The following is a 9,688-nucleotide window of genomic DNA, read 5'->3' as shown; positions in this document are numbered from 1 at the left end:
GGTGGGGCCACACGGAGCAAGCGGAGGCGGCCGGGCAGGAGCCCGGTGCCCCGTGCCCCACGCCCCACGGAGCGGGCTGTGATTGGAGCCAACACCCGCATCCCGTCAGACGCAGCGGTTACGGGGCGGGCTCCACTAGTCCGCCCCGCGCACCGAGCTGCGCGCACCGGGGCCCGGAGCGCCCGCGGACACCCGGCTGCTGAGCGCGCGCCTTTTCGGATGCAAAGGGCCGGGTGGCAGGCGCCTCACGCCGCGGGGAGGGCAGCGAGGCCCCAGGTGAGTGCACTGGAGCTGGGGGCTGGGCGGCACTGCTAGGCAGAGCGCACCGTGCGCATTCGGGAGTTGGACTCGGCATTGAGTGAAAAGCAGGCGAGGGCATCTGCGCGGAGTTCCCTTGGCATCTCCAAGTTACTGCTGCTTGGCCGTGGGACTTGCTCCGCCAGGCTGGACGAGCGTGTGGACCGAGCTGGGGCTCTCGACCCGGAGAGCAGGCGCTAGCCAATGCCGGGTGCGACTCGAGTTCGCGAGTCCGGGGTGAGCGCAGACCCGGCGCGCTCCAGACGAAGCGGTAAACACGGGCTGGATCGCTCTCCTCCGAGAACAGCGCTAGTGGGTCCCCCTTAACCTGGGATGGATGCGGGCAGAAGTGCGCGTGGCTGGGCTGCCAGGCTCTGCAGCAGCAGTCTGATGCTGGCGCCGGGTGTGCGTCTGCGTTTGCAGGAGTCAGTCCTACCCTCTGCGCCTGACTCCAATTCCTCCCGTGAAGGTGGAACTCGCGTAAGCGTGGTGCTTTGCTTTTGACTGTAATCTTCAGCTGCAGCCGTGCATCTGTAGGGCGTCTTGCTTCCCCATCACCCCCTGTTTTTAGGGGGTGCGCTGGAGAAAGGGCGCGCTGCTGCACTGAATGCAGCGTGGACTTCCTCGTGGGTGCACCTGGCACAGGTGCCTGGTTGCTGGTATTCGACCTCCCAGTGTGGATTCACGAGAAAAGGTCTATTGTCTCTGTTGGGTGCACGGTTTACAACGTTAACCTTAAGGGTGTCTCAGATACCGTCCAGGTGAGTGAAGATGCGCTATGAGTTCACCCAAGCCGTGGGCAAGAGGGAACCGGTGAAGAAAGCATCAAGGATTGGGTGTCTCATAGCTTTGGAGTTCTGCAAATTGGAGCTTGTATATACTTAAAACGCCTTTTATTTTGCAAGAAATATGTATACTTTATTAGATCATTTATTAAGGGAAAGGTTTTCTAATTGAATGTGACCTTCATATTCCCTGGAACCAGACAGATGTAAATATCATTTTTAATGCACAAGCTCATAGACAGAACTTTAGGAGTAAAGTGGAAACATATCAGTAACATGAAAATATATTGCACTTGCTAGTGACAAGTATGCATTTAAAAAATCAGATTAACATCACAAAAAGACATGTATTTTAAAAGATTTTAGGGCCAGTATCACCCCCCTTTATTAAATGTATGGGGGTGACTTTGGTTAATGGGATCATATAGGTTTCAAGTGTACATTTCTATAATACATGATCTGCATATTGCATTGTGTCCCCCAACCCCAAAGCCCTGCCCCTTTTTAAAGGAAACTTTTCACTAGTATATTGCCAGCAACATCTAAATGGTTTTTCAGTGTGTCTTTATGAAGGAAGACAAGTTAGTGGAGGGCAGGAGAACTAAGGAAGGAAAGTAGTTACATTGGAAGCTTTTGGTCACTCACCAAAAATTACTTCTTTCCCAAAGAACTCAGTTAGACTCTTTACCCAAGCTCTTTTCTTGTTACATATATAAAGGGGAGATACATTAAGAATCCTTTTCTTCCTTTTTAGGGCTACTCGGAAGAGTGTGAATCAAAACTGAAAAGAATTGAGGCAGATAGTCAAACTGGGCACTGTGTGGCCTTCTCACTTATGGGTGAGCGGTTAGTAAGGAATGGAGTGCCAGGCGCAGTTAGGGGGCACCCATCATTAGCAGCCTGGTCTAATCACGTGAGCTGAAGGTCTGTCTGCGAAAAGAAAGATAAAGGGACCAATAATGATTAGTGCAGACCCACACCCCGCTGAAAGCTGTTGAGGTCTGCAGCTTTAATAAAAGTGCATTGTACACTTACAACGTGAGATATTATTGCAATTAAGGGCTGCATTGGGTCATTAGAGTTGTGTTAACAGTCACCTGACAGACTCACAACTCTTCTTAAGTCTACTTTTATTGATTTAATAGTACTGGGCTTTTCCCTTTCTTCTAGAAGGTAACTGTAGAGCATCTATGTGACTGCAGTTTACCCTTGAATTGACTGATTTTTAGTGTCCAATGCAGAAGAGAGAGTGGGGAGCATACCGTGTTGGTCAGTATACTGCCTTTCTACATGTAAAAATCAACCCACTGTGTCTCCTCAGGCATGCTGTCTTTGCTGGTCTCCCTGGATGCAACATTGTAGTGTTTGTTTGTTTGTTTGTTTCTTTGAGAGCAAACCTAATGTAAACTTCTCAGTATGTATGCTGATGTGAGGAAGTGAACACATCTGTGTGTCCAGTCAGATACTCCGGCAAATGTTTTAGAAATCTTTCTGAAAGTACTGAACCGTGACAGCCTTAGTGTTGTGGATATTTATGCGTGATTTCAACCTGCCTCAGTTTTGTAAGGGTTTGTGTTTATTGCATTAGTGGTTTGTATTGCATCATGGCTCTAACACACACATAGTGTTTTGTACTTGCTTGGAAGGCTTCAAAAAGCTTTAGCTTAAATTGGGAGTTTCAGAAACTTCTAAAATAACTAATACCATGTCCACTGCTGAAAAGGGACTCCTTGGCGTGAAGGAATCAGTGACGTTTAAGTGGGGTGATGCAGGGGAGCTGAGGACAAGGAAGGAGGCCATATGACCGAAATCCTGCGCGTGTACATCCCAGCCTCTGACAGGCAGGCGGAGCTGAGGCAGCTGCGTAGCCGGCGGTACTCTAGTGCCTCCTCTGGGAATCGCTCGGTGCTGCAGAAAGCTACCCCAGCCAACACCCCCCCCCCCTCCTCCTGCGCCTGCAGGAGTCCTCACTGAACAAAACGATCAGTGCAGATGAATGTGTGGATGTCTGTCCACACGTCCGTTTCTGATTATACTACAGAGGATCAGCATGGTGGGATCTCTTTATGGCTGTTTTTGCAGCATGTTTTCCTAAACAGGGTGTCTTTTACTGGAGTCACAGACATCACACGTGTCTCTGCCTAAATGCAAGGGTAAATTAAGAATTCAAAGTCCATACAGCTCAGAAATGTTGTAAACATATAAAGGAAAACCCTATAAATACAGTTTTGCCACTTTGTTGTTATATAAGTAGCTCAATAGGACTGTGCCTTGTCACTTTGTTTTCTTTTTAATTGACAAGCCTGTTTCTAGTTAACTATAAACTATCCACTTTCTTTTTCATGCTTTTCACCCAGCACTGGTTGTTCCTCTTTAGTTGAAATTGACCCTCTTACCCACTCAGAGAAGTTTTCAAACTGTGCCTGATTCCAGAGGCCAACGCCAACGCCAGCCTGTGGGATTCACTCCTGGGGCCCCTGCCTACATATTTAGGCCACTTAGTGGTAGAAGGTTGTGGTTTGTGGCTGTAATGGTATCTGACCCAGGGAACTAATGGATTTTATCACAGTTTCCTTTACATGAGAAGTCACATATCCCAGAGGGCCCCAGCATCACTCATTAAAATGTAATATATATATATATATATATATATATATATATATATATATATATACACACACACACACACACACACACACACACACCTTTTTACAGCACAGAAGGAGAGCGCTGTTTCATCAATATTAAAATGATCAAAGTTAATGCTAAGCTTGTAACGGTATACAGTTGAAACAATTTACATGATAGTATATTTCTATGCTAGAAGCTACAGATGGCGATATTAAATCTGGAATGACTCTAATGAGTATATCAGGAGAAGAGAGTCATCTCCAAATGTAAGCTTTGCAGAAACAACCAAATAAGCATGCAAAGACAATCTTATAGTCTAAGATACTTTCCTCAGTTGGTACCCTATTTCTAAAACAATTGATGAGCAATTGTCCAAATTTCAGTCGAAACAGTTTACTACTCTAGTGTCCTTGTCTAGTAGGAAGTTGTTTTGATCAGTGGGGTTGTTTAGAAGTTGGTGGGGATGTAAGTTTAAAGTTGGATACTGCTCACTTTGTTTTGGTTACCTGTGGACATACAATCCTAAAGAACAGATCCTTCCACCATTTTCTTCTTCTGCCCTCCTGACCCTCTGGATGGAAATCCTGATAATTTCCTACTTTGAAAATTCAAACTCATGGTCCCATCACAATTTCAGAGAGATTGACTCTGCTTTTTGTGGCTTTCAAAGAAGCTGCTAAAGTCCAAAGGTAATAAATTAAGAAGCACTTTCCTATCCAAGTGAGAAGTATTTACCAGACACTTTCCATGATTCTTGCACCCAAACATGCTTAGTCCCATCAGTAACTGGCAGTGTGGCCTTGGGCATGTCACTGGGAGGCTGTAGATTTTGGTTTTGTTCTTAATATAGAAGACAGGAGAGCTTTGAGTTTTCCTGACATCTGTTCCAATTTGTATGTGTTATCCATCCGTGGTTCTACCGCGTGAACAAGCCTCAGTCATGAGCAGTGCGTCTGGGGACTTCTTGACGGTGTTCCCTCTAACGTGAACCCCTGGAGACCCGAGTGATTCCCATCATCAGGACTGATGCCTTCTTCTTTACCCGGGAGGTGCTGCCCTCAACGACCCAGCTTGTATGTCGTTGTCAGAAGGCAGGGGTCACTGCAGGGGACAATGCTCCTCGTCCTGGATGACTCTCGCTTGGTGGCAGGGGCACCTGTGATCCCTCATGCATGGGAGGAGGTTACCATTTCTCCTTTCTGCATTCCCCCAAATGTATTCCATGGAAATAAATAAAGGTAACAGTGGACAGGTACTATTCTGATTATAAAACAGAACTCTAACTCTGTGTACAGAGATCAGTCATAGCGAGGACCTCCACAGGGGCAGCTGGCAGAAGTCCTGGGGAAAGCAAGGGCAAATGAAGGTCTTTGAAGAAGACATTGGATGAGCCAGGAGGCAGGCTTGTCATTGACTTTAGATCATACTCTTTAGGACCTAAGGAATGTCCAACAAGAACAAGCTGCTCTTCCCCGACTCTACAACAGAATGAGTAAAGGGAAGGCTGTTCTAAAATTAGTGGTCATTTCTTTCTAGTGCCCTCTAACCACTGCAATGAAGTGCCATCATTCACGCTTCTAAGCGTGGATCTTGTTCACCCTTCCTAAGGGTTCATTAAAAATATGTTGCTTGCCCAGTGTAGTCCAGCTCCAAAGCAGTCTTGGAAATGACAGTTTCTTCCCAGTAGGCCAACAGCAAGATTTTCTTTTTTTCATTTTGTTATTGTTAGCCCTATGAAGTCTTATACTATTATGTTTTATAGATCAGCCAGCAACCATCAGGGGGAACGTCAGATTCTGGAGGTGTTTGGCAGTCATTTATTATGGATTATTATTATTTTTTTAATTCTCATGGATTGCTTTCTGTCAAGCATGCCGACAGTCCTCAAATATTTTTGCCATTGTTTTCCTAGAAAATGCATAGTATTGAATTTGTTTTGGGGCTCTCCTGTCTCATCTAATTGTGAACTATACTCATCTTTAAAGGAGGCAAAACTTCCTGAAGTCAGTATGACCAACAGGTAATAAACTGAGTGTTAGGGTTGAAATGCAGATGGAGTCTATTTCAAGAGTTTCAGAAGATCCATTTCTGATGATACTCGTCAGAGGCACAGGCATGCAGAGCTGTTTCTTGCCCATAATTTAGAGGCACTGTGATGGTATAAAAACTTTGACTGAGATAAACCATTAGTTACTTATATTGGACTGCAAGAACACATTCCAAGTTAAGTGCCACAAAAGCAGAGATAGTAACGTATTTCATTTTACTATAGTTGATAATCATATTTTATAGCTCAAGTTACTTCTAGAAGGCATCTAGCACTGGGTGCTTTTTAAACAGCAGTTTAGCATACCAACGTTAATTGGTAAATAGGCATGTGTTTAAAACTATGCTTGTGATTGTCTATGAATGGAGTGGCTGAATATGATGTATTGATGCTACTCATCATGTTTTTATCATGTTGCCTTTAATTTAAATGGAACAAGATCTGGTAGATGTGTGCTTTTAGTAATTAATTATTGGTTTGCTGATTCATAAATACATTTTTTGTTATTAATTTTTAGTCATTGTTTTTAGGTATGAACAAAACATTTGATAAAGAGCATGAGAGTGATTTGATCTGATTTTTAGAAGTGGTTTCACAGAGTTAGGTGCGGTAAAAAATCCAAGAAAATCTTATAGGAATGAATTTGTTTTGGTAAAGTAATATTAGCTGTTAAGATTAAACAAATAGTCACGTGTCTGCTTGGAAATAATTGTTACCACCTAGTTGGAAAAAAATCATTGGAGCTAAAGGTAGCATGATAAAGTGATTCCAGGTCAAGTAAGTGACCTTGATTTAGTAAATAACTACTTGACTGATTCTCACCCCCTCTTTTTTTTTCCTTTGTGCTTCAATAATTTAAAATTTTCTTTGTAAGCTTTCATTTTGTATTTTCTCAATTAAGGTGTGTTGTACTAATCACAGCATTACTTGTGATGACTTCCATGTATTTTTTGTTTGAAAAACTATTAAATGTTATAAACAATAATAAAAAACAAATCCAAGTTTTAGCTTTAAGATATCTGAGCAGAAATTACACATTTTCAACCTTGCACAGATCGTTTTATTTTAGAGTTTTTGGTAATCCAGTAGCCATCTGTGGTGGGCTCCTTCTCAGCGCTCCTCTCCTCAGACATAAGCTATTCCTGGTTCCTCCTCAGAGTTCTGATGCTACCCATTTGTAACTGTCTAGAAGTTGACACAGATCTGCAGAAGTTTCCTGAACTATGTGCCATACATCATTTCTCCGCCCTGTCTTTTTTCCTGAGCTAGTAATAGCAAACAGGTCCGCCATCCAACCCTGCAGAGAGCCACTCTGCTGAGCTGTGTCACTCAAAACAAGATGAGACACAAGACCACTTGGGTACAGAGGTCTTTGCTTGTGTCTGTTGTGAGTTGCCACTGTTGGCACCTGTATTAAGCACTCAGCTAGGGGAGGGGTGAGGGAATGGAAGAAGATAAACAATTTGGAAGTCTAAGAAGGAAGTGTGCAGGCTGTTGCTTTGGGGCTCAGATTCATGAAGGAATATTGAACCCACTATGAAAAAAGTCAACAATTGTGATGGATTGTGTGCTCTCAAGTTCATTTAAATATACAACATACTGTGATACCTTTATATGTCAGAAGATAGGAAGTTTGGAGGGTCATGCGATAGGAATTCTCAAGTTCTGGTTATTTCTGTTTAATGATCACAGACAACTGGAGGTTTTTTCTAACGGGTCGGGGCCATTCGCTTCTTTCATGATATCATAACACAGGAGGGGCTGGGTTGAAAGTACTGGTCTTTACCTTGAAAATCAGATTTCAGGGTAAAGATTGAAAAGGAAGGGAAGGATTTGGGGGTGCCTGATGAGGAAGGAGGCGGGGCATCTCACCTTTTATGGAGGGTGCATGTTCTGGGCAGAGTCAGTAATTACCGAAATACTGAGGACCTCCTGATGAAACACCCCCACTCATGTCATAGTTGTTCATAGAATTTCCCAGGCTTACAAGTGCACTCCACAAAGGGTATGGTAAGAGGTGTGTATCTGCCTTCTGAAAGAGAATCTCATCTTCCAATGATACACACAAAGCCAGTTAAAGTGTTCTTGTACACTCTCCTAGACCTTCAAGAAAGTTAAAGAACAGTTGGTTCGAGAGCCTGACAAATATTTGAATCACAGAGAAATATAATGGAATTGTTTTCAAAATGGTTGTGACTCATCAACCCAGTAGAGTAACTAAGGAGTTTGTTTTGACAGTGTAGATGGTTGAGTTTTCATATTAAAAGTAGTTTAATTATAATGCAAATGAGTATTTTATATATTTTTTTCTTAAATGAGAAGTGAGGAGGGAGAGAGACAGACTCCCACATGCGCCTCGACAAGGATCCACCTGGCAAGCCCCCTATGGGGCGATGCTTTGCCCACCTGGGGCTGCTGTTCCATTACTCAGCAACCGAGCTATTTTAGCACCTGAGGTGAGGTCATGGAGCCATTTTCAGCACCGAGGGCCAACTTGCTCATTCGAGCCATGGTTGCAGGAGGAAAAGAGAGAGAGAGAGAGAAGGGTGAGGGTGAGAGCTGGAGAAGCATGCGGGCACTTCTCCTGTGTGCCCTGGTCGGGAATCAAACCCGGGTCATCTACACGCCGGGCTAACACTTTATCACTGAGCAACTGGCCAGGACCTAAATTATTTTTTTTTCTGAATCCCAATTATGTGTCTGCCTCTGTTCTAGATACTTGATACAGAGATAAAGAAGACATGCCTGCCCAAGATTTTTATTAATACTAGTTGATTTAAATAGGAAAGTACAGAATGCTCAGGTACCCTTTCTCCACAGACATGGCATCAATGCCATGCAAAGTCATTGTATAGTTACTGTGAAGCAGCCCATGACATGCTCAGGAACTCACTTCTTTGAGAGGTTCCAGCTAGTTTGATTCATCCATAATCTTGTTGTGTGTGAAAGACAATCTTTAAAAGGCAAGAATAGGCATGGAACCATCTCATGTCAAAATTCACGCTACATTTCATAAACGTGCCAAGTACTTCCTTCATATTTGCCATGAATTTCTAAATCTTCTTACCCTTTAACTGTAATTATTAACAATGCACACTTTTTCACAGCTTAAGAAAAGCCAAAAAAAATCAAATCTCTCTAAGTGTCAAAAGCATAAAAGTAAGACCTGTAAAAAACAGACTTTAAAGATAATTGACTTCAGCTCCCTCCTTGGCAAATGTGGAAAATTAAACTCCAGAGAGACCCAAGGTCCTCCAGAAAGGGGGTGGGGTTGAAGACAAAGACCCAGTGCTCCTGTCCCCAGTCCCAGTTAGGTGTGATCTCCTCCTTATCAGGGGACATCCAGAGTGAGCCGAGATAAATTTCCCCGATTCTGATACCAGTCTTATAAAAATTACAGAGGACATGCCTTTAGAAAATTGCTTTCCTGTTAATTTTTTTTTGGTGGGGTGGAGGATTTTGATGCCATAGTTTGTATTCATCTAGACTTGTTTTGGTTTATGATCTAGCTCATTCTTTGGCACTGGCTAGAAACATCAAGACTGTTTCCATTCAGTGTAAGAGTTGTCCAGATCATTTCACCAGAGACAGTATTAAAATGAAAACTGACCATCACTTTCCCAACTCATGTTAACAGAATTAGTCTCCAACAGAAAAATAGTACCATGATTAGAATAAAAACAGCAGCTCTATGTCAGTGTTTTTAGTTGTGCTAGACACATAGCCTCAACTTTTCATGCTTGGCTTATTTAGTCCCATTATGTGGAAGATGCCTTTATTATTTTTGTTTTATAAGTGAGAAACTCGAGGCTTTATCTCTGCAGGTAACCTTCCTTAGACTGTAAATGCCTTGTCCAAGATTGCATAGCCAAGACATGACAGTCCCAGGATTTGAGGATTTGTCTTTATTGGACACATCACCTAGTCC

At 43.3% G+C, this 9,688-nt stretch overlaps 1 protein-coding gene across 2 annotated transcripts in view; it reads left to right on the top strand.

Annotated features, from left to right (window-relative positions):
• The first annotated feature begins 240 nt into the window (after nucleotides 1-240).
• The window catches only part of CDH7 (cadherin 7), a 118,822-nt gene continuing 109,374 nt past the window's right edge, over nucleotides 241-9,688 (top strand). For both annotated transcript variants that reach the window (XM_066353040.1, XM_066353041.1), the window contains exon 1: nucleotides 241-276. The gene's annotated coding sequence lies outside the window, so the exon portion shown is untranslated. The remainder of the gene's footprint in view (nucleotides 277-9,688) is intronic.

This window comes from Saccopteryx leptura, chromosome 11 (assembly GCF_036850995.1).
Source record: "Saccopteryx leptura isolate mSacLep1 chromosome 11, mSacLep1_pri_phased_curated, whole genome shotgun sequence".
In the NCBI taxonomy this organism is placed as follows: Eukaryota; Metazoa; Chordata; class Mammalia; order Chiroptera; family Emballonuridae; genus Saccopteryx; species Saccopteryx leptura.
This window is presented reverse-complemented; position numbering and strand designations above follow the sequence as displayed.